The following is a 26,672-nucleotide window of genomic DNA, read 5'->3' on the forward strand; positions in this document are numbered from 1 at the left end:
TCTCCACCATGTGGAGGATACAGCAAGATGCCAGCCAACTGCAAACCAGGAAGTGGAACTTCACCAGAACCTGCATGCTCATCTCAGACTTCCCAGTCCCCAGAACTGTGAGAAATACAGTTCTGTTGTTAAAACCTCCCACTCTACAGCAATTTGTGATAGCAGCCTGAACAGACTAAGACACCCAGTGATGCCATTTTAGAATAACTACTCTATGTACAGCTCACCAGGTAACTCTGGGTGACTGGGAAGGGGTCTCCAGAATCTTTATTATTATTATTATTATTATTATTATACTTTAAGTTCTACGGTACATGTGCACATCATGCAGGTTTGTTACTTATGTATACATGTGCCATGTCGGTGTGCTGCACCCATTAACTCATCATTTACATTAGGTATATCTCCTAATGCTATCCCTCCTGTGTCCCCCCACCCCACGACAGGCCCCGGTGTGTGATGTTCCCCTTCCTGTGTCCAAGTGTTCTCATTGTTCAATTCCCAACTATGAGTGAGAACATGAGGTGTTTGGTTTTTTGTCCCTGCAATAGTTTGCTGGGAATGATAGTCTGCAGCTTCATGAATGTCCCTACAAAGGACATGAACTCATCCTTTTTTAGGGCTGCATAGTATTCCATGGTGTATATGTGCCACATTTTCTTAATCCAGACTATCATTGATGGACATTTGGGTCGGTTCCAAGTCTTTGCTATTGTGAATAGTGCCACAATAAACATATGTGTGCATGTGTCTTTATAGCAGCATGATTTATAATCCTTTGGGTATATCCCCAGTAATGGGATGGCTGGGTCAAATGGCATTTCTAGTTCTAGATCCTTGAGGAATCGCCACACTGTCTTCCACATGGTTGAACTAGTTTACAGTCCCACCAAGAGTGTAAAAGTTTCCTATTTCTCCACATCCTCTCCAGCACCTGTTGTTTCCTGACTTTTTAATGATCACCATTCTAACTGGTGTGAGATGGTTATCTCATTGTGGTTTTGATTTGCATTTCTCTGATGGCCAGTGATGATGAGCATTTTTTCATGTGTCTGTTGGCTGTATAAATGTCTTCTATTGTGAAGTGTCTGTTCATAACTTTCACCTACTTTTTGATGGGTTGTTTATTTTTTTCTTGTAAATTTGTTTAAGTTCTTTGTAGATTCTGGATATGAGCCCTTTGTCAGATTAGTAGATTGCAAAAATTTTCTCCCATTCTGTAGATTGCCTGTTCACTCTGATGGTAGTTTCTTCTGCTATGCGGAAGCTCTTTAGTTTAATTAGATCCTGTTTGTCAATTCTGGCTTTTGTTGCCATTGCTTTTGGTGTTTTAGACATGAAGTCTTTGCACATGCCTATGCCCTGAATGGTATTGCCTGGGTTTTCTTCTAGGGTTTTTTATGGTTTTAGGTCTAACATTTAAGTCTTTAATCCATCTTGAATTAATTTTGGTATAATGTGTAAGGAAAGGATCCAGTTTCAGCTTTCTACATATGGCTAGCCAGTTTTCCCAGCACCATTTATTAAATAAGGAATCCTTTCCTCACATCTTGTTTTTGTCAGGTTTGTCAAAGATCACATGGTTGTAGATGTGTAATATTATTTCTGAGGGCTCTGTTCTGTTCCATTGGTCTATATCTCTGTTTTGGTACCAGTACCATGCTGTTTTGGTTACTGTAGCTTTGTAGTATAGTTTTAAGTCAGGAAGCATGATGCCTCCAGCTTTGGATTGTCTTGGCAATGTGGGCTCTTTTATGGTTCCATATGAACTTTAAAGTAGTTTTTTTCCAATTCTGTGAAGAAAGCCATTGGTAGTTTGATGGGGATGGCATTGAATCTATAAATTACCTTGGGCAGTATGGCCATTTTCACGATATTGATTCTTACTATCCATGAGCATGGAATGTTCTTCCATTTGTTTGTGTCCTCTTTTATTTTGTTGAGCAGTGGTTTGTAGTTCTCCTTGAAGAGGTCCTTCACATCCCTTGTAAGTTGGGTTCCTAGGTATTTTATTCTCTTTGAAGCAATTGCAAATGGGAGTTCACTCATGATTTGGCTCTCTGTTTATCTGTTATTGGTGTATAAGAATGCTTGTGATTTTTGCACATTGATTTTGTATCCTGAGACTTTGCTGAAGTTACTTATCAGCTTAAGGAGATTCTGGGCTGAGATGATGGGGTTTCTAACTGTACAATCATGTCATCTGCAAACACTTTGACTTCCTCTGTTCCTAATTGAATACCTTTTATTTCTTTCTCCTGACTGATTGTCCTGGCCAACACTTCCAACATTATGTTGAATAGGAGTGGTGAGAGAGGGCATCCCTGTCTTATGGCAGTTTTCAAAGGTTATGCTTCCAGTTTTTGCCCATTCACTATGATATTGGCTGTGGGTTTGTGATAAATAACTCTTATTATTTTGAGATACATCCCATCAATACCTAATTTACTGAGAGTTTTTAGCATGAAGGGCTCTTGAATTTTGTCGAAGGTCTTTTCTGCATCTATTGAGATAATCATGTGGTTTTTGCCTTTGTTCTGTTTATATGCTGGCTTATGTTTATTGATTTGCATATGTTGAACCAGCCTTGCATCCCAGGGATGAAGCCCACTTGATCATGCTGGATAAGCTTTATGATGTGCTGCTGGATTCAGTTTGCCAGTATTTTACCAAGGATTTTTGCATCCATATTCATGAGGGACATTGGTCTAAAATTCTCTTTTTTTGTTGTGTCTCTGCCAGGCTTTGGTATCAGGGATGATGCTGGCCTCACAAAATGAGTTAAGGAGGATTCTCTCTTATTCTATTGATTGGAATAGTCTCAGAGGGAATGGTACCAGCTCCTCCTTGTACCTCTGGTAGAATTCAGCTGTGAATCCATATGGTCCTGGACTTTTTTTGGTTGGTAGGCCGTTAATCATTGCCTCAATTTCTGAGCCTGTTATTGGTCTATTCAGGGATTCAACTTCTTCCTGGTTTAGTGTTGGGAGGGTGTATATGTCCAGGAATTTATCCATTGCTTCTAGATTTTCTAGTTCATTTGCGTAGAGATGTTTATAGTATTCTCTGATTGTAGTTTGTATTTCTGTGAGATCAGTGGTGATATCTCCTTTATCACTTTTTATTGCGTCTATTTGATTCTTCTCTCTTTTCTTCTTTATTAGTCTTGCTAGAGGTCTGTCAATTTTGTTGATCTTTTCAAAAAAACAGCTCCTGGATTCATTGATTTTTTGGAGGGTTTTTGTGTCTCTATCTCCTTCAGTTCTGCTCTAATCTTAGTTATTTCTTGCTTTCTGCTAGCTTTTGAATGTGTTTGCTCTTGCTTCTCTAGTTCTTTTTTTTTTTTGAAACGGAGTCTTGCTCTGTCACCCAGGCTGGAGTGCAGTGGCCGGATCTCAGCTCACTGCAAGCTCGCCTCCTGGATTTATGCCATTCTCCTACCTCAGCCTCCTGAGTAGCTGGGACTAGAGGCACCCGCCACCTCGCCTGGCTAGTTTTTTTTTTTTTTTTTTTTTTTGTATTTTTTAGTAGAGATGGGGTTTCACTGTGTTCGCCAGGATAGTCTCGCTCTCCTGACCTCGTGATCTGCCTGTCTCAGCCTCCCAAAGTGCTGGGATTACAGGCTTGAGCCACCGTGCCCAGCCGCTTCTCTAGTTCTTTTAATTGTGATGTTAGGGTGTCAGTTTTAGATCTTTCCTGCTTTCTCTTGTGGGCATTTACTGCTATAAATTTCCCTCTACACACTGCTTTAAATGTGTCCCAGAGATTCTGGTATGTTGTGTCTTTCTTCTCATTGGTTTGAAAGAACATCTTTATTTCTGCCTTCATTTCGTTATTTACCCAGTAGCCATTCAGGAGCAGGTTATTCAGTTTCCATGTAGTTGAGTGGTTTTGAGTGAGTTTCTTAATCCTGAGTTCTAGTTTGATTGCACTGTGGTGCGAGAGACAGTTTGTTATAATTTCTCTTCTTTTACATTAGCTGAGGAGTGCTTTCCTTCCAACTATGTGGTCACTTTTGGAATAAGTGTGATGTGGTGCTGAGAAGAATGTCTATTCTGTTGATTTGGGGTGGAGAGTTCTGTAGATGTCTATTAGGTCTGCTTGGTGCAGAGCTGAGTTCAATTCCTGGATATGATTTTTAACTTTCTGTCTCGTTGGTATGTCTAATGTTGACAGTGGGATGTTAAAGTCTCCCATTATTATTGTGTGGGAGTCTAAGTCTCTTTGTAGGTCTCTAAGGACTTGCTTTATGAATCTGGATGCTCCCATATTGGGTACATATATATTTAGGATAGTTAACTCTTCTTGTTGAATTGATCCCTTTACCATTATGTAATGACCTTATTTATCTCTTTTGATCTTTGTTGGTTTAAAGTCTGTTTTATCAGAGACTAGGATTGCAACCCCTGCCTTTTTTTGTTTTCCGTTTGCTTGGTAGATCTTCCTCCATCCCTTTATTTTGAGCCTATGTGTGTCTCTGCATGTGAGATGGATCTCTTGAATACAGCACACTGATGGGTCTTGACACTTTATCCAATTTGCCAGTCTGTGTCTTTTAATTGGAGCATTTAGCCCATTTACATTTAAGGTTAATATTGTTATGTGTGAATTTGATCCTGTCATTATGATGTTAGTTGGTTATTTTGCTCATTAGTTGATGTAGTTTTTTCTTAGCATCAATGGTCTTTACAATTTGGCATGTTTTTGCAATGAATGGCTGGTACTGGTTGTTCCTTTCCATGTTTAGTGCTTCCTTCAGGGTCTCTTTTAGGGCAGGCCTGGTGGTGACAAAATCTCTTAGCATTTGCTTGTCTATGAAGGATTTTATTTCTCCTTCACTTATGAAGCTTAGTTTGGCTGGATATGAAATTCTGAGTTGAAAATTCTTTTCTTTAAGAATGTTGAATATTGGCCCCCACTCTCTTCTGGCTTGTAGAGTTTCTGCCGAGAGATCTGCTGTTAGTTTGATGGAATTCCCTTTGTGGGTAACCCGATCTTTCTCTCTGGCTGCCCTTAACATTTTTTCCTTCATTTCTACTTTGGTGGATCTAACAATTATATGTCTTGGAGTTGCTCTTCTCAAGGAGTATCTTTGTGGTGTTCTCTGTATTTCCTGAATTTGAATGTTGGCCTGCCTTGGGGAAGGGGAAGTTCTCCTGGATAATATCCTGCAGAGTGCTTTCCAACTTGGTTCCTTTCTCCCCATCACTTTCAGGTACACCAATCAGATGTAGATTTGGTCTTTTCACATAGTCCCATATTTCTTGGAGGCTTTGTTTGTTTCTTTTTACTCTTTTTTCTCTAAACTTCTCTTCTCGCTTCATTTCATTCATTTGATCTTCAGTGACTGATACCCTTTCTTCCAGTTGATTGAGTCAGTTACTGAAGCTTGTGCATTTGTCACGTAGTTCTTGTTCCATGGTTTTCAGCTCCATCAGGTCATTTAAAGACTTCTCTACACTGGTTATTCTAATTAGCCATTCGTGTAATCTTTTTTCAGGGTTTTAGCTTTTTTGCGATGGGTTCAAACTTCCTTCTTTAGCTCGGAAAAGTTTGATCATCTGAAGCCTTCTTATCTCAACTTGTCAAAGTCATTCTCCATCCAGCTTTGTTCTGTTGCTGGTGAGGAGCTACATTCCTTTGGAGGGGGAGAGGTGCTCCAATTTTTAGAAGTTTCAGCTTTTCTGCTCTGTTTTTTCCCCATCTTTGTGGTTTTATCTACCTTTGGTCTTTGATGATGTTGACGTATAGATGGGGTTTTGGTGTGGATGTCCTTTATGTTTGTTAGTTTTCCTTCTAACAGTCAGGACCCTCAGCTGCAGGTCTGTTGGAGTTTGCTGGAGGTCCATCCAGACCCTGTTTGCCTGGTATCAGCAGCAGAGGCTGCAGAAGAGTGAATATTGCTGAACAGCAAGTGTTGCTGCCTGATTGTTCTTCTGGAGACTTCATCTCAGAGGGGTACCCGGCCATGTGAGGTGTCAGTCTGCCCCTACTGGGGGATGCCTCCCAGTTAGGCTACTCGGGGGTCAGGGACCCACTTGAGGAGGCAGTCTGTCCATTCTCAGATCTCATACTTCGTGCTGGGAGAACCACTACTCTCTTCAAAGCTGTCAGACAGGGACATTTAAGTCTGCAGAGGTTTCTGCTGCCTTTTGTTCAGCTATACCCTGCCCCCAAAGGTGGAGTCTACAGAGGCAGGCAGGCCTCCTTGAGCTGAGGTGGGCTCCACCCAGTTCAAGCTTCCAGGCTGCTTTGTTTACCTACTCAAGCCTCAGCAATGGCAGGCGCCCTTCCCCCAGCCTCACTGCCACCTTGCAGTTCGATCTCAGACTGCTATGCCAGCAATGAGCGAGGCTCCATGGGCATGGGACCCTCCGAACCAGGCACAGGATATAATCTCCTGGTGTGCCATTGGCTAAGACCATTGGAAAAGTGCAGTATTAGGATGAGAGTGACCCGATTTTCCAGGTGCTCTCTGTCACAGCTTCCCTTGGCTAGGAAAGGGAATTCCCTGACCCCTTGTGCTTCCTGGGTGAGGCGATGCCTCGCCCTGCTTCAGCTCACACTCGGTGGGCTGCACCCACTGTCCTGCAAGCCCCAGTGAAACGAACCCAGTACCTTGGTTGGAAATGCAGAAATCTCTCGTCTTCTGCATCGCTCACACTGGGAGCTGTAGACTGGAGCTGTTCCTATTCCTATTCCGGGTCTCCAGACTCTTAGAGTGTTTCTGTTCTTCTGTTAGATATGGTTATGTCTATTTAACAGAATGCTAAGATTAGGCTACACCTGCCTCAGTTGCACCTGAGCCACTGGTAGAATACAGAGGAGGAACACATTGAACATGAGCTGAACTCTGTATGCTGTCTTTTCTCTAATTCCATAGCTTCTTATTAAGCACCAAGTTTGTCTCCATCTCTAGGAAGCACCTTGCCTGTATTCCCTAGAAGGCAAAGATAAAACAGAATGGCAGAGTGACTGTGAGCTTGGACCTCAAACCAGACAGCCTGAGCCCAAATTCTGGGTCCATGTCTTACCAGCTGTGGGACCTTGAGAAAATCACTTTAGCTTCTATACCTCTGTTCCCTCGGCTGTAAAGTTGAGACAATGATTACTTGTACATAGATTAAAATCACATAGAACAGTAGATAAGCACATAAGCACCAGGTAAATATTAGCTCTCATTAATATTGGCTACAGGAACATGTAAATTACACAGTGTTTAGAGCAAGTGTGAAAACTCCAAGAGTCTGAGGGCTCTTTAGGGAGAGGAGCCTTCAGCCATGCAGAAAACCAGAACTAAGAATGCACCATAATTAGCTCCACAATGAATTTCCTCAAAGGAATACACTTTGGGGTGCTACAAAGGTGAAATTATATCTGACCTGCCCTCCAAAAAAGAAAAATATGTTGGGTTTGGCAGAGGGACAGCCAAGATAAGAACCCCAACTTTCAGTGCTTTAAGATTCCAGGTGTAAATCAGTAGGCAGCAAGCTCTTCTTGTCATCAGATCCTGTTTTCACTTCCTTCCACCACTGAGCCCTCCCCTGCCTTTCCAAGAAAAAAGTGGTATAATCAGGGCTCATAGTGAATAGGCTCAAGGGATGCACTGTGAAAATTTTTCAACACCTGAGCAAGCATTACCTTCCTACTATTACTGTTCAACCTGAATTAATATGGCATATATCTATAACTATGAAATATTTGTGTATCTCTATACATTTTGTTTATACATATAAACATATATTAGCACACATGCACACATGTATACTATGTTGAGTGCTTCTTAACATCTTCCTTATGTGTCCAAAATGTATCTCTTGCCCTTCCAAATGGTGCCTTAAAGTAAAATTATAGTTAATTCTGCAAAGAACTTGACGAAGTCTAGAATTACTGATAATCTGATTTATCAGTATTTTATATGAATTACTGATAAAGCTATGGAAAGGAGATATTGAGATAATGTATGTTATGTTCAAAATAAAATAAATATAAATCAACCTATAAAACTTTATTTTCCACATTCCTGGAAGGGAGGTGGGAGTACTTTAGAAACTGTTATCTAGGGGACAAAGGAATTCAGAGTGAGACAGGGCAGCACAGTGGCCTAGAACTACAAGGTTTATAGAAAAGGGCATAGTTTTAAGCTCCAATTCCACTTGTTTGGCCCTTGGCACCCCATTTCTTTTCAATAACACTGCAGACCTGGGAAAAATATCTTGGCTTAAGTTGCATGTGTAGATGAATTTGTAGGTCTCAACCCGGCTCTTGTGGCTGAGTGTAGCACTGCATAATTTGACACGAGTCAGCCTGATTGACAGTGGGAAGCAGACTGCAAGATCTCACAGGTCAGGACAGAAAAGGGCCTGGCAGAAGGACCCAAGGCATGTTGGGTAGCAGCCTGCACTCCCCCAAGCCCTCCCCACACATGAAACAGAGCAAGAGTTCATAAGTTCATCTGAAAGGCCTTGGGTTGTCCACAGGGCAACCAAGGAAAAAGCACACTCCAGCTGGCCAAAATGAGGTCTTTAATGCCTGACCAAACTCCAGCAGTGGAAGAATCTCCCAGAGAGGAAAAGCCCACAGTGAGATGGACCTTCACTGATAGCTGTTCATAGGCAGGAAGGAAACCATGAGAATTCTGACAGCCCCAAAGATCCTATTTCACGAGTACCTTTCATCACCAGCCTATCTTCATTCTGATTGGAGCCATCTGTGCAGTCCCATCCATACTTTCTCCAACCCTGTCATTCATCTCCAAAAGCCTAATGATTTTTAGGGTAGATTGAATTTATTGGCAGACATCCTTGACTCTGAGCTTTCCAAAGTCATTATCATTTGACAGATACTGCATGCTCAATTAGCAGATGTCACTGGGTACCTGTCCTCCGAATTTGGTCATGCATCGCATTTCTCCACCACGACCATGTGCTCCAGAAGGTAACCTTATCTCTGGCTCAAGAATCAATATTGACTAGTCTAAGGCACTCTTGTTACTACCATTCTCCTGGCAAGGTATTTATTTTGGGACCAAGTCCTGACAAAAAGGACATGAGAGAAAGTATTCTTGGATAACTAGAAAGAATTTTCCAGACAAAAGGAAAACTGTCTCTTGTTCTTCTGTTGGATATTGCCTTGTCTGTGTAACTGGATGTTAAAATAAGACTATCCCTGCCTCATCTGTGACTGAGATACCAGGAGGATACAGAGCAGATATGCCGCAAAGGTGAGCTGAAAATCCTTTATGTGGTATTTCCAAAGGACCCTAGAGAAAAACCAGCTCCACAGCTCTAGGGGTAAGATGCAAAGGGAAAGGAGTATTTTGGAGATAGTATTTCGTTAGAGAGAATTGGTACCATGCTGCAGTCTCCTCTTCCTCCAGAGGAAACAGGGAGGGAGGAGTATTGACTGCTACATCTTAAGCCTGGAGAGGCTGGGCTTCCTGCACTGTCCTTGAATTTGGAAGAAGTAGAGTTAGGTTTGTCTCTTGCCTCTGGAGCAGTGGTCCCCAGCCTTTTTAGCACCAGGGAACTGTTTCATGGAAGACAATTTTTATCATGAACTGGGATGGTTTGAGGGCCTGGTTTTGAGATGAAACTGTTCTACCTCAGACCATCAGACATTAGATTCTCACAGAGAGCACACAACCTAGATCCCTTGCATGAACAGTTCACAATAGGGTTCACACTCCTATGAGAATCCAGTGCCACCACTGATCTGACAGGAGGTGGAACTCAGGCGGTAATTCTCACTGGCCCTTTACTCACCTCCTGCTGTGTGGCCCAGTTCCCAGCAGGCCAGGGACAGTCTGTGGCCCAGGGGTTGGCGAACCCAGCTCTAGAGGATCTGAGAAGGACTAACAGGTCCAGCAGAGCCAGGACAGAGCTGATACTTTGAGACTGGCCTGTACTCCCAGAGTTTGCCAGAATGAATGACACATGAATCTCAAATACTAGCCATGCACCATGCAGAGGAGAGAGAGCACCGGGTCATCACACAGCACCTTGAGGGTCAGAGGGACTCCAACAGAAACACCCTAAAAGTGAACCTTAGACTCCTGGGGCGAAGGAAGGAGTTGTGACTAACCATCCAAAAAAAGAGATACATCTACCCACATTAAGAAAACAGCAATCCCATTACTGGGTATATACCCAAAGGATTATAAATCATTCTACTATAAAGACACATGCATATGTATGCTTATTATAGCACTGTTCACAATAGCAAAGTCTTGGAACCAACCCAAGTGCCCATCAATGATAGACTGGATAAAGAAAATGTGGCACATATACACCATGGAATACTATGCAGCCATTAAAAAGGATGAGTTCATGTCCTTTGCAGGGACATGGATGAAACAGGAAACCATCATTCTCAGCAAAGTAACACAAGAAGAGAAAACCAAACACCACATGTTCTCACTTATAAGTGGGAGTTGAACGATGAGAACACATGGTCACAGGGAGGAGAGCATCACACACTGGGGCCTATCGGGGGGTGGGGAGCTGGGGGAGGCATAGCATTAAGAGAAATACCTAATGTAAATGATGACTTTATGGGTGCAGCAGACCAACATGGCACGTGTATACCTATACAACCTGCATGTTGTGCACATGTTCCCCAGAACTTAAAGTATAATTAAAAAAAAAAAAACTACAGGTGAGTGGTCCCATGGATGAAAGTGTCCTGTGAGCCCACAAAAGTGCCCTGAGTTAGTTTTAAACAACACTAAGAAATAAATAAAAGTAATAGATACATGTGCAAACAGATAAATAGATGTCAGAGCTTTCCTATCCCCCAGCACTCCTGTGTGAGCCACTCCCTGGCTAGCAAGCAGGGAGGGTGGTCAACACTCCCTTCTCCCAGAAGTGAACCATAAGAGGGCCCACGGGAGTGGCACACTAAGGAAGCAGGAAAACGAGGCCTGCAACATTTTTGGAGAATTTTGGAACAGTAGTAATACTAACTAAAATCAGTCTCAGTCTGTTTCTCATGATCACTGTGCATTGACAATTCTAAACAATGCCAGTGATGAAATACCCTCCCCACAGGGCCGACCATGGACCACTGCCACCACATCCCACCTCCCTCTTGACTTTTCTCACTGTGAGCTTCCAGCCTGGAGCTAACATAAGGTGGGGGACAGCAGGAGGAGAAAATCTTATGTTAAATCAAGTTCAGAGTTTTGGATAATATCCTCTACTCAACATTCATATTATCGAATCAAGATTGTGTTTGCAGCTTAACGCGATTGTAGGCTTGTGTATTAACTAAGAATGAGTAGAAATTTATGAACCTTTTGGAGGCTTCATCTAGAGAGTGGCAGAAATTACCTGCATTGAATAAGGTTCTAAGGGGCAAAGGGTTGGAAAGACAAAGCAGTTGCATTTTGATTGCTCATGAATTGTGCTTGGTCAGCATAGCACTTGGTAAAAGCACACATGGCCTTACTGAAACTACAAAAACAATCAGCCTGGCCGGGCGCAGTGGCTCACGCCTATAATCCCAGCACTTTGGGAGGCTGAGGCGGGCAGATCACCCAAGGTCAGGAGTTTGAGATCAACCTGGCCAACATGATGAAACCCCGTCTCTGCTAAAAATGTAAAAATAAGCCAGGTGTGGTGGCTCATGCCTGCAACCCCAGCTACTTGAGAGGCTGAGGCAGAAGAATCACTTGAACACAGGAGCTGGAGGTTGCAGTGAGCTGAGATTGCGCCATGGCCCTCCAGGCTGGGTGACAGAGTGAGACTTCACCTCAAAAAAAAAAAAAAAAAAAAAAATCTATCAGCCTAAGGACAAGCCAACGTGCTGGCAATGTCCAAGGAGAAAGAAGGAAGCACTTGAGTCTTTGACAATGTTGTTGAGCTACTGAATATGTCAATCCCAAAACTTCCACATCATCAGACTCTTACGTGAGACAATAAAAGTTCCCCAATGTTTAAGCCATTTGAAGTTGATTTTTTCTATTACTTGAAGTAAAATGTATTGAGCTAGACCTGGGGTAAAGTAAGTTGTTTGCCATCAAGAATGTTATAATTTAAGTCAGGTCTGGACTGACAGAAGTTTTTCTGGGGTGAATTTTACACTCAATTCAAGTTCTGATACCAGCCAGTCATTTATTGTACAGACAGGGAAAAGACATTTGAAGCTGTTAACCTACTGAATGGAAGCTAGCTCACTGGAGAAGGACAGGAAAGCTTCCTTCCCATGTATAAGCACATAGTAGCTGTTTTACTTGGCTGTCTCCAGGTAGGAAATAAGAATCAAAAATTCCAACTCAGTACGAACTTCAGGGCCACATTAAGTAAGTCGGCGATCAAAGCCAATGCAGGAGTCATCGTGTCCTTTGCCCCTTTGCCACATAATTGCTTTTCACTTTCTTCTTCTCATCCCTTTCCCAACACCTCAGGCCAATCCTGGATACTCCCAAGTGAGTTGCCAATCATTCAACAAACACCTATGAAGAATCTAGTGAACTCCCAGCATTGTGCTAACCACTGGATCACAGATCTAGATACAATGGTTTGCCAGAAGTTTTTGCAGAGAAGGAAATTGAGTTTCCAAATGACTAAGTGAGATTCAAAACAAGTTCAGTCCAACTTGAAAGTTCATGATCTTTCCACTTGGCTACTCAACTTCTCAGAAGCACAGAAACATAAAACTTGCTCCCTGCTTCAGTGAGCTCCTAGTCAAAAACATATCATGTGAGACAAAAATAGAGAAAAGGAAGAGGAATTTGTAAGTGACAAATAATGCCTAGATATGCTAGAAGATAAAGAAAATGGATATCCACAGAGGAAGGGAAGTATGGTGATAATAGAATTACTTCTGTTTTGTCCCTGAGCAAATGCTTCTGGATTTTAGCTTCTATGGCTTAATTCATTACCAGAGCATAATTTTAGCAACATAGCAATATATATGTCTTTGATCCCCTTACAGGGCTATCTTTAAGGGCCATTTTGTAAGAAGCCCTGCAAATACAGCTCCATTGAGTTTCCAATTTTTTTTCCTTCCAGTGATATTTTCATTCTGATAGGAATAAGTTCTCAGGGAAGAATTTGTTGGCAGTGGGTAAGATAAGCAGTCTTAAGCAGGGGCTTTTCCTGGTGTCTCCCAATATGAATATAGGCTTTGACCAATTATTCCCGAACCTCTTTGTTAGAGAAAGCAGATGTATTAAAGAACACAGTGAACCATTTCGGTGTTTTTCTGGACAGAGTGGATGAGTCAAATGAAAATGGTGTCACTGTTCACATATATTTTATACTCATATTTAGGCTGATTGTCAGAATTTATATTCCCCAGGATGTTTTTTGTTTGTTTGTTTGTTTTTGTTTTTGTTTTTTTAGTTTCTGAGTGTATTTCCTACCAATGATCTTTTTGTATATATGTGTGTGTGTGTGTATGATATTTTGTGTATATGTGTGTGTGGTAAGAATACTTAACATCATATCTACCCTTTTAGCAACTTTTAGTACTTGTTAACTATGGGCATTCTATACTATAGTAGATCTCTAGGACTTACTCTTCTTCCATAACACCCTGAATTCTTAACTGTCTTCTTTTCCTTGCCTGGGAGCATGTACCTAGAGAAAAACTGTCAGGGATGTAAACTTATTATTTCGTTGGCTGGTTTATCTATATAAATAAAAACTTGGTAGAAAAATAGGAGAAGCCATTTTTTGTTATCTAGGCTACCCTGCAGTTATTTTTCCCCATGTTTTTATCATATATATGTTTATTCTACTTAAAAGACAAACATGTATTAACCTGTGCTAAATCTTCATAGAATCAAAGAATCTCAGAGTTTAGAAAGATGATAGAAAAATTTCCCAGACTCCAAACGAATACTTAGATGTCTTCTACAAATATCTCTAATCTTTGCTTGCAAACTTTCAGTTACTAAGGTAGCCTTTTTTTGTTGGGGGAAAGGAAAATTAATAATGGGAAGTAACAAAATGTTTCCTTTTTTATTTGCTTTTGTACTTCAGCAATTGGACCCCCATATATGGTTAGGATGTTTTGTTCCATCCAAATCTCATGTTGAAATGTGACCTCCAATGTTGGAGACAGGGCCTAGTGCCCGGTGTTTGAGCCATGGAGACAGATTCCTCATGAATGGCTTAGTGCTGTCCTTGCAGTAAAGAGTGAGTTCTCACTTTGTGAGTTCACATGAGATCTGATTGTTTAAAAGAGCCTGGAACTGCTTCCCTCTCTCCCTTCTCCCTCTCTCACCATGTGACATGCCTGCTCCCCCTTTGCCATCAGCCATGAGTAAAAGCTTTCTGACGTTCTGACCAGAAGCAGGTGCCAGCACTGTGCTTCTTATACAACCTGCAAAACTATAATCCAAAATAAACCTCTTTTCTTTATAAATTGTCCAGCTTCAGGTATTCCTTTATAGCTACACAAAATAGACTACCACAGAAAGTTGGTATTGAGGCCGGGCGTGGTGGCTAATACTTGTAATCCCAGCACCTTGGGAGGCTGAGATGGGCGGATCACGAGGTCAAGAGATCGAGACCATCCTGGCCAACATGGTGAAACCCCATCTCTACTAAAACTACGAAAGTTAGCTGGGCACGGTGGTGTGTGCCTACAATCCCAGCTACTTGGGAGACTGAGGCAGGAGAATCTCTTGAAGCCAGGAAGCAGAGGTTGCAGTGAGCCAAGATCGTGACACTGCACTCCAGCCTGGTGACAGGGCAAGACTCTGTCTAAAAAAAAAAAAAAAAAAGTTGGTATTGAGGAGTGGGCCACTGCTATAAAGATACCTGAAAATGTACAAGTGGCTTTGGAATGGGTAACAGGTAGATATTGGAAGAGTTTGGAGGGCTTAGAAGAAGACAGGAAGGAGAAGGAAAGTTTGGAACTTGCTAGAGACTGGTTAAGTGGTTGTGACCAAAATGCTGGTAAAAATATGGACAGTAAAGACCAGGCTGATGAGGTCGTCAGTGGAGATGAGGAAGTTATTGGGAATCAGAGTAAAGGTCACCCTTCTTACACCTGAGCGAAGAATGTGACTGCATTATATCCATGTCTTAGAGCTTTGTGGAAGGTTGAACTTAAGAGTGACAACTTAGGGCATCTGGAGGAATACCTTAGGATAAGTTGGGTATCTGGAGGAAATTTCCAGGCAGCAAAGTGTTCAGGCATAGCCACTTCTAACAGCTTATGATCAGATTAGGAGCAAAAAAAAATGACTTAAAGTTGGAACTTACAATTAAAAGGGAAGCAGAGCATGAAAATTTGCAGCCTGGCATTGTGGTACAAAAGGAAAAAGGATTTTCAGGAGAAGAATTTAAGTTGCCTGGGGAGCAACTGCATGCTGGAGAGATTTGCATGATGCAAAGAGAACCAAGTGCTAATAATCAAAACAATGAAGAAAGGGTCTTGAAGACACTTGAGAGATCTGAATGGCCCCATCACAAACCTAGAGGCCTAGGAGGACAGAATGATTTTGAGGGCCAGGGCCAAAGCCCCACTGCTCTGCTCAGCCTCAGGATACTGCTTCTCATATCCCCCCTTCTCCAGCCTTTGCATCGGTTCAAAGGGCCCAGATACAGCTCAGACTGCCTCTCCAGAGGGTGCAAGCCATAAGCCTTCACAGCTTCCACATGGTGTTAAGTTTGCAAATGCACAGAATGCAAGAGTGAAAGAAACTTGGTCACTTCCACCTAGATTTCAGAGGGTATATAGAAAAGCCTGGGTGCCCAAGGAAAAGCCTGCTGCAGGGGTGAAGCCCCTATAGAGAAAATTTACTAGGGCAGTGCCAAGGAGAAATGTGGAGTTGGAGCTTCAACACAGAGTACCCATCAGAGCACTGCCTAATTGAGCTGTGGGAAAAGGGCTACTACCCCCCAAACCCAAAAATAGTAGAGACACTGACATCTTACACTCTGATCTTGGAAAAGCCACAGGGACTCAACTCCAAACTTTGAGAGCAGTCACAAAAGCTGCACCCTGAAAAGTCACAGACGTGGAGCTGCCCAGGGTTTTGAGAGCCCACCCATCACAACAGTTTGCCCAGGATGTGGGACATGGGGTCAAAGGTTACGTTGGAGTTTTAGGATTTAATGTCTGCCCTGCTGGATTTTACACTTGTATGGAGCCTGTTGCCCCCTTCTTTTGGCCAGCTTCTCCCTTTACCCAATGCCTGTACCACCATTGTATCTTAGAAGTAAATAGCTTGTTTTTGATCTTACAGGTTCATAAGTGAAAGGAAATTGTCTTGAGTCTCAGATGAGACTTTGGACTTTTGAGTAATGCTGGAATAAATTAAGACTTTTGGAGATTATTGGGAAAGGATGATTGTATTTTGCAATGTGAGAAGAACATGAAATTTAGGGGTCCAGGGGAAGAATGATATGGTTTGGATATTTCGTCCTCTCCAAATCTCATGTTGAAATGTTAGAGGTGAGCCTAGTAAGAGGTGTTTGGGTCATGGGGGCAGATCCCTCATGAATGGCTTGGTGCTGTGCTTGTGGTAATGAGTGAGTTCTCACTGTTTGAGTTCATTCACTATCTGATTGTTGAAGAACCTCAAATCTTCTTCCTCTCTCTATTACTCCTCTCTCACCATGAGACAAGCCTGATCCTCCTTCACCTGTAGCCATAAGTGAAAGCTTCCTGAGGTCCTAACCAGAAGCAGATGCCAGCACTATGCTTCTTCTACAGTCTGCAGAACTGTGAGCTGAATAAACCTCTATTCTGTATAAAGTACCAGCCTCAAATATTCCTTTACAGCAATGTGAAACAAACTACCAAAGATGCACTCTGCCCTCTTTTTAAAAATTTATTTATTGTAATTTTTTTTAGTTCCACAGGTTTTTGGGAAACAGGTGGTATTTGGTTACATGCGTAAGTTCTTTAGTGGTGATTTGTGAGATTTTGGTGTACACATCACCCAAGATACTGCCCTGTTTTCTATGACAGGACTTCAGATACTTAAATATAAATCTCGTGACTTCTTCTAAGTCTTCTCTTTCCCCAAATAAACACATTCTATTAGAAGTATCATTTTCTCCCTCTGCCATGTTTCTGTCCTGGCCCAAAATAGGAATTTTCACCTTCCAGAGGTATTGAGAAGAAATGTTTTCCTTGCTCCTGGTCCCTTCTCATTATTCTTCTCAAAGGCTGAGGAGCACCTTATCTAACTGGGTATATTAATAAAGTCCTGAACATGTGAGGCTGAGCCCTTGATCAGCCATCATTTTGGCTAACCTGCTAGAGAGATGAATGTGTTCACTTCTATTCCTGGTTCCATATGGTGATACCTGGTCAGGGCCTGGTGCTGCCTTCTAAAGGCATGGTTAGAGAAACTTCTCTGTCATTGCTCTTGATGTTAAACAGATACAAGGCAGAATACAGATGGGCTTCAGAGAGGCTGGGTCAATGTCTTTCCTCTAGGTTCCATCCTTGCAAGTATAGCTCCCAAAATATAGATGCTGCAGGTCCAAGTCGTATCCATGAATCCAGTATTGCCAACAATAAAAATAATAGTTTTTACTCCTCTGTTTGTATTTCTCAATTGTGTCTAAGCTTGAATGAGGAATGAATGTAATTATTATTCACCGAGGAAAACACTCAACATATTGCAATATACCACATACGTCATGGTTTCTAGTCTTTTGAACACTCTCCAGTGTGTCAAAGTCCCATCCCAGTGAGGTTGCCAGAACTGAACAAAACAATGAAGTGTGGATTGACAATACAGAAAATTCCCTGTGTTCTGGATATTAAAGCTTTTCAACTAAATAACTGAGTCACAGATACTTTAAAAACACAGAGTCTGGATAATTTATAAAGATGTATTTTACTTGACTAGGATCTCCCAAAGAAAATTGGGAAAGCAGCTCCCCTGAAAGCCCAGTGGGCTACCACTAACTTCCTCCCTGCCCTGACACTTTCAAATAGGCCTCTCACTTCTGAAAGCCAGGCATTAACAAGGCTTTTGGTCCACCAATGTAGAAACCAGTACAAAGGAAAGGGGCAGACCATACAGTTCTGTCACTTCTATTTCTTGGGAGCTGGCTCTGGGGTTCTTTCTGATTCCACAATGTTGGAGGAAGGTGTTTCATTTAGTTTCCAAACCACAGGGAACTGGAACTTTGGGGAAGTTTTTGATCCTGTGGTTTATCAATCGTATCATTCTCTTTTCTGGACTCAGTGTGCCATGATGCAAGAGCTGCTGTCTATGTTCAGGAAGCTGGTCTTTTCTGTTACTCGTTTGACTAAAATATCAAGCAAGTTGTGGAATCCCTCAGTCTTGGAATGGATTCCTTTAATAAAACCAAAAAAAAAAAAAAAAAGTATGTATGGGGTGAAGGGAAGGAATTATTCTGTTTAGTGAAGGAAAACACAGTGATTTCTAAAATCCCTGAGGTCTAGATGGAGAGTGCTCAGCGTAGAGGGGATTCTCATCTGATTTAGAGTCTCCTCCCTCTGTTTCCCTGGGAGCCCTCCATATTGAACCTTCCTGCTGCCACCACATCCAACTCCAGGGGTACATGTGCCCCATTTTCTAAGTTCTAGTTTAGTTTCCCTCAAAAGCAGAGCCTGGGGCAAGAACTTGAATGCAGTTAGTTTATTTGGAGGCAATCCCAGAAAACATATATGAGGGATTAGGAAGTGAGACACAGAAGGGAGAAAAGCCAATAAAGGATGTGTTAATGAGCAAGTTACTGCTGCAGTTACATTGGTCTCCATCCTACTGGATATCCTCTAGAAAACTGTGAAATACACCTCCAAATTCACTCACAAGTCAAAAGAGGCTGGGGCATTTTCCCAGTGACTCTCATCCCCGTGGGCTCAGAGCTAGCCTGGAGGAATTAAATTCCCTGACCATCCAGATTGTACCTCGTTGCATGGAGCAAGTTCCTTTGATGTCACTAGAATGCCCCATCAGTGAAGAAGGGAGCAGCAGGTATCTGTACTGGGAAGCTGTGATGGAATGCCAGGCACCATCTTCTCTGGTAGCAGGTACACTCAGATAAGGTTAGCAGATGAGGTGGAGCATCCATGGTGACTGATGTAGAACCCCAGGAGCCTACATGAAGGCAAAAAAAAAAAAAAAAAAAAAATTCTGCTTTTCTTGCTTTCCATTAGTCCAGATGAAAGAGGCTACTATTTAAAAACCTACTCCTCCAAAATGTTAAGAGGGAATAAGAAATAAAGGAAATAAGAACATACAAAGAAACATAGTAGACCAGGTCCTGAAATACAAGTTGCTGATCCCCAGTAACTGCACACTGTCTTCAAGGAGAGTACCAAACTGCCTCCTTCCCTCTAAGCACCTATCTATCTCCCCATGGTGAACACATTCTAGCTTTTACCACACAAGATGACAGATACTTGTCATTTTTATTGTCAAGGTCAAATGGACCACTCAGCCTCCTTCTTTGGCTCATTTTCTTGTCTGAGAATAACTTGTGCATATTTTTCTTTTTTTTTTTTTGGAAAACAATAAGATATAATTTTATTTTATTCTCTACCCTGATTTTTTTTATTATACTTTATGTTCTAGGGTGCATGTGCACAACGTGCAGGTTTGTTACATATGTATACATGTGCCATGTTGGTGTGCTGCACCCATTAACTCGTCATTTACATTAGGTATATCTCCTGATGCTATCCCTCCCCAATTCCCCCCTCCCCACAACAGGCCCTGATGTGTGATGTTCCACTTCCTGTGTCTGAGTGTTCTCATTGTTCAATTCCCAACTATGAGTGAGAATATGAGGTGTTTGGTTTTCTGTTCTTGCGATAGTTTGCTGAGAATGATGGTTTCCAGCTTCATCCATGTCCCTACAAAGGACATGAACTCATCCTTTTTTAGGGCTGCATAGTATTCCATGGTGTATATGTGCCACATTTTCTTAATCCAGTCTGTCGTTGATGGACATTTCGGTTGATTCCAAGTCTCTGCTATTGTGAATAATGCCTCAATAAACATACGTGTGCATGTGTCTTTATAGCAGCATGATTTCTAATCCTTTGGGTATATCCAGTAATGGGATGGCTGGGTCAAATGGTATTTCTAGTTCTAGATCCTTGAGGAATCGCCACACTGTCTTCTACAATGGTGGAACTAGTTTACAGTCCCACCAACAGTGTAAAAGCGTTCCTATTTCTCCACATCCTCTCCAGCGCCTGTTGTTTCCTGACTTTTTAATGATTGCCATTCTAACTGGTGTGAGATGGTATCTCATTGTGGTTTTGATTTGCATTTCTCTGATGGCTAGTGATGATGAGCATTTTTTCATGTGTCTGTTGGCTGCATAGATGTCTTCCTTTGAGAAGTGTCCCTATCCTTTACCCACTTTTTGATGGGGTTGTTTTTTTCTTGTAAATTTGTTTGAGTTCTTTATAGGTTCTAGATATTAGCCCTCTGTCAGATTAGTAGATTGCAAACTTTTCTCCCATTCTGTGGGTTGCCTGTGCACTCTGATGGTAGTTTCTTTTGCTGTGAAGAACCTCTTTAGTTTAATTAGATACCATTTGTCAATTTTGGCTTTCGTTGCCATTGCTTTTGGTGTTTTAGACATAAAGTCCTTAACTTGTGCATATTTTTCATATAGCAGCTTGTAATATTTGGTCACCAAAACCATGGTCTCTAGAGTTAGATATCTCAGTTGGAATTTTGGCTTTGTACGTGTTGTGCAAATTTGGGCAAGTTACTTAATTGCTTTGTGCCTCAGTTTCTTCACTTGTAAAACAGAGATCATGAAAGAATCCAATCATTAAAACTGTAAGAGTTTAATGAGTTAATGTAGAAATAATGCCTGGTATATAAACACACTATATAAATATTGAATGTTCTTCTTTTTATTATTATTAGGCTGTAGTTTACACGTAGGTAATCTCTCCCCTTTCAGCTTAACATAAAGAAGTGGACTTCCATTTCAGAGCCACTCTATAATGCCATAACTACTTAATAGCCACAACCTGCAATAAGAATCAGGGCATACACAGTAATAAGAAGGTCTTTCTAATGGTGAGAACATTACTAGGCTGGAGTGAGTTGCTAGGGTTTTATTTCTTTCTTTAATGTATGTGAATTTAGCCAAGTCTAGCAGAATCTTTTCTAGCCTTTCCTAACACCCTTAAATTGGAAGATAGATTTGCCAATCCTGGACTGGAACTGCTTGCCACAGGCAGACATTGCCATCTTTAAACATGTTTGTCTCCTCTGTGGCTTCAGGTAGGCCAAACTAGAACTTTTCCTTGATGCTTCCCAAAGAAAGTACTATGATTAAGATGGCTGACTACTCAGCCCAGCACTCTCCTCCTCCATGAGAAAGGAACAAAGCAGCAAATAGACAACTATATGTTGAATAGAGTGTCTAAGGAATTCTTGCTGGAATTTAGCAAGAAAGTGACAAAAATCCTCTGAGGCACAGAAACTTGGGATGGCGGCATAGAGGGGGAAGCAAAGCGCATAGCTGGGATTGACTTAGAGCCAAGAGGAATTCACCATTGTTAGGAAAAGGTAAACAGGAGAGTCTCGACAGTCCACATTGCCACCACAGATGCCCACAATACTAGCTACAAGAGAACCCCACAGCCCTTACAGGTCCTAAGCCCAGTAGAGGGAACTGCCTGGAATCCCTGTGACTGCACTCTTCCAGAAAAGAAAATTTATACTGCGTGCTCCCCACTCCCTGGGATCCAGGCTGCTGCACCATGGTACAATTTTGAGAGAGAGGTCACCAGCAGAGTACATCCTGACCTGGAACTTAACAACCCCTGTATCTTTACATCCCTAGGGTGTCACTGACACCTCACCCAGAGGGCTGCAGCAACATAACACCAGCTGAACACAGCAATGCAGCCATGACACAGCATCTGAGCTCACACAGGGCCCTACACACCAGACACAGGCCATCCAGCACAGCAGGAGGCTACACTTAGGGCAAAGGGAGCCAACATATGCACTCCGCAGAGCCTAAAACTTGCCCACCTACAACCTTGCCCCCTCCAGCAGCAGAGCTGCTGCACATGTGCACATGCCACTCAAGGGCCTGAGGACTAGCCTGCTTGAGGCCCACTGCTGCTGCTGGCAAACCCATTCCTCCAGTGGCAGAGTCACTACCTGTACCTGTACCCCATCCCAATACTAGCTGCTCAGTTTCTCCACCCCAGCAAAGCTGCACCACAGCTTCCAAGAACAACTGCAGCCTAAGCCACTAAGGCACTCACAGATACCAGTGACGTTTATTACAGCAAAAAAAAAAAAAAAAAAAAAAAATCATAGAGAATACACTACTGTGCCCACTCAGAACCAAAGCCAAAACACTCTACCCAACCAACACCATAGGACACATCTACAGGAAAAGGTCTCCCTACAGAACTATCTCATACAACTGAAAGAAGTAACTGCCTCACCAGATGCACATATATTAACATAGGAACAGTAGAATCAAGAAAAAGCAAGAAAATATGACACTTCTAAAAACACAATAATTCTCCAATAACAGATCCTCCAAAAAAGGAAATCTCTGAAATGCCTAAAAAGGGATCCAAGATGCTCTTAAGTAAACTGAGATACAAGAGAACACAGATAATTCAACAAAATCAGAAAAACAATTCATGATCTCAATAAGAAATTCAACACAGAAATAGATAAATATCATTTTTAAAAATGAAACAGAAATCTTGAAACCAAAGAATATAATTACACACACACACAGACACACACACACACACATTAGAGAACTTCAACAATAGATTAGATCAAGCAGAAGAAAGATTTTCTGAACTTTAAAACTGGTTTTTTGGAATAAACCAGTCAGACCAAAAAATAATAGTAATAATAAAAAGCAAAAACATTTAAAAAGAATGAAGAAGGCCTATGGAATGCCATTAAGCAAACAAATGTTCACACAATGGGAATTTCAGAAAGAGAAGGAATAGAAAAAGGCATAGATAACTTATTTAGTAAAATAATAGCTGAAAATTTTCCAAGTCTTGGAAGAGATATGGATATCCAGATATAGAAAACTCAAAGATTCCCCAAAAGACTCAAGACAATCCTCTCCAGGACACATTATAATCAAACTGTTAAAAAAATAAAAAGGACCAGGCACAGTGACTCACACCTGTAATCCCAGCACCTTGGTAGGCCAAGGCAGGTGGATCACCTGAGGTTAGGAGTTCAAGACCAGCCTGACCAACATGGTGAAACCCCATCTCCACTAAAAACTACAAAAATTAGCCAGGCATGGTAGCATGCACCTGTAATCCCAGCTACTCGGGAGGCTGAGACAGGATAATTGTTTGAAGCCAGGAGGCGGAGGTTGCAGTGAGCTGAGATCACACCACTGCACTCCAGCCTGCGCGACAGAGCAAGACTGTCTCAAAGGAAAAAAAAGAGAGAGAATTTTGAAAACCATAAGAGAAAAGCATCAAGTGACATAGAAGGAAATCCCCATCAGACTAACAGCAGTGTTCTCAGAAGAAACATTATAGTCCAGGAAATAATGGGATGATATATTCAAAGAGCCAAAAGAAGTAAAGTACCAGACAAGAATACTAGACCCAGGAAAGCTATCCTTCAGAAATCAAGGAGAAATAAATCTTTTTTAGTGAAACAAAAACTGAGGTAATTCATCACCACTAGACTAGCCATGTAAGAAATGCTTAAGGAATTCTTTCCTCTGGAAATGAAAGAATAATATCTACCCTCATGAAAAAACACAAAAGTATAAAACTCACTGGTAGAGCAGATGTACAAATACAAAAGAGAAAGGAATCAAATATTGTTACTACTAAAGATCACCAAACTACAAAGATAAACAGTAAGAGAGGAAAAAACAAGCAAAGGATATGTGAGACAACCAGAAAGCACTTAACAAAAAGACAGGAGTAAATACTCACATATCAATAACAACCTTGATTGTAAACCATTTAAATTCAGAATTAAAAGATATAGACTGACTAAATGGATTAAAAAAAAAGACCAAACTATATTCTGCCTCCAAAAATTCACTTTACCTGTAAAAACACATATAGACTAAAGGTGAAGGGATGGAAAAAGATATTGTATTCAAATGGAAACCACAAGTAAACAGGAAGAGCTATACTTACATCAGATATAATAGACCTTGAGTCAAAAAAGACAAAAAGAGACAAAGAAGGTCATTATGTAATTATAAATTCATCAAGAGGATATAACAATTATAAATATGCATGTACCCAACACCAGAACATCCAGATATATAAAACAAATATTATTAAAACTAAAGGGAAAGATAGACCCCAATACAATAGTAGTTGAGAACTTCAACATCCCACTTTCAGGATTGGACCAATAATCTAGATAGAAAATCAACAAAGAAACATTGGACTGAAACTGCACTATAGAACAGATGAACCTAACAGAATATTTTATCCAACAGCTGCAGAACACACATTCTTCTCACCAGGATATGGAATGTTCTCAAGGCAAAACCATATGTTAGGCAACAAAATAAATCTCAACAAACTTTTAAAAATCAAAGCAATATCCAGCCAAACTAAGCTTCATAAGTGAAGCAGAAATAAAATCCTTTACAGAAAAGCAAATGCTTAGAGATTTTGTCACCACCAGGCCTGCCTTACAAGAGGTCCCTGAAGGAAGCACTAAACATGGAAAGGAACAACCGGTACCAGCCACTGCAAAAACATGCCAAATGGTAAAGGCCATTGATGCTAGGAAGAAACTGCATCAACTAACAGGCAAAATAACCAGCTATCATGATTACAGGATCAAATTCAAACTTAACAATATTAACCTTAAATATAAATGGGTTAAATGCTCCAATTAAAAGACAGAGACTGGCAAATTGGATAAAAAGTCAAGACCCATCAGTGTGCTGTATTTAGGAGACCCATCTCACATGCAAAGATGCACATAGGTTCGAAAACAAAGGGATGGAGGAAGATCTACCAAGCAAATGAAAAGCAGAAAACAGCAGGGGTTGCAATCCTAGTCTCTAATAAAACAGACTTTAAACCAGCAAAGATCAAAAGGGACAAAGAAGGCCACTACATAATGGTAAAGGATTCAATTCAACAAGAAGAGCTAACTATCCTAAATATATATGCACCTAATATAGGAGCACCAAGATTTGCAAAGCAAGTCCTTAGAGACCTACAAAGAGAATTACACTCCTGCACAATAATAATGGGAGACTTTAACACCCTACTGTCAATGTTAGATAGATCAATGAGACAGAAGGTTAACAAGGATACCCAGGACTTGAACTCAGCTCTGGATCAAGCGAAACTAATAGATATCTGCGGAACTCTATACCTCAAATCAACAGAATATACATTCTTCTCAGCACCACACCGTACTTATTCTAAAATTGACCACATAATTGGTAGTAAAACACTCCTCATCAAATGTAAAGGAGAAGAAATCATAACAAACTGTCTCTCAGACCACAGTGCAATCAAACTAGAACTCAGGATTAAGAAACTCATTCAAAACCACACAACTTCATGGAAACTGAACAACCTGCTCCTGAATGACTACTGGGTAAATAACGAAATGAAGGCAGAAATAAGGATGTTCTTTCAAACCAATGAGAACAAAGACACAACATACCAGAATCTCTGGGACATAGCTAAATCAGTGTGTAGAGGGAAATTTACAGCACTAAATGCCCACAAGAGAAAGCAGGAAAGATCTAAAATTGACACCCTAACATCACAATTAAAGAACTAGAGAAGCCAGAGCAAACACATTCAAAAGCTAGCAGAAGGCAAGAAATAACTAAGATCAGAGCAAAACTGAAGGAGGTAGAGACACAAAAAACCCTCCAAAAAATCAATGAATCCAGGAGCTGTTTTTTGAAAAGATCAGCAAAATAGATAGACTGCTAGCAAGACTAATAAAGAAGAAAAGAGGGAAGAATCATATAGACACAATAAAAACCGATAAAGGGGATATCACCACCGACCCCACAGAAATACAAACTGCCATCAGAGAATACTATAAACACCTCTACGCAAATAAAATAGAAAATCTAGAAGAAATGGATAAATTCCTGGACATATATACCCTCCCAAGACTAAACAAGGAATAAGTTGAATCCCTGAATAGACCAATAACAGGCTCGGAAATTGAGGCAATAATACCCTACCAACCAAAAAAAGTCCAGGACCAGATGGATTCACAGCCAAATTCTACTAGAGGTGCAAAGGGGAGCTGGTACCATTGTTTCTGAAACTATTTCAATCAATAGAAAAAGAAGGAATCTTCCTTAACTCATTTTATGAGGCTAGCATCATGCTGATACCAAAGCCTGGTAGAGACACAACAAAAAGGAGCATTTTAGGCCAATATCCGTGATGAAAATTGATGCAAAAGTCCTCAATAAAACACTGGCAAACTGAATCCAGCAGCATACCAAAAAGCTTATCCACCATGATCAAGTGTGCTTCATCCCTGGAATGTAAATATGGTTCAACAAACGCAAATCAATAAACGTAATCCATCACATAAACAAAAACAAAGACAAAAACCACATAATTATCTCAATAGATGCAGAAAAGGCCTTTGACAAAATTCAACAGCCCTTCATGCTAAAAACTCTCAATAAACTAGGTATTGATGGAAGGTGTCTCAAAATAAGAGCTATTATTGACAAACCCACAGCCAATATACTTATCTGATGTAAGTATAGCTC

This window comes from Macaca nemestrina, chromosome 14 (genome assembly GCF_043159975.1).
Source record: "Macaca nemestrina isolate mMacNem1 chromosome 14, mMacNem.hap1, whole genome shotgun sequence".
In the NCBI taxonomy this organism is placed as follows: domain Eukaryota; kingdom Metazoa; phylum Chordata; class Mammalia; order Primates; family Cercopithecidae; genus Macaca; species Macaca nemestrina.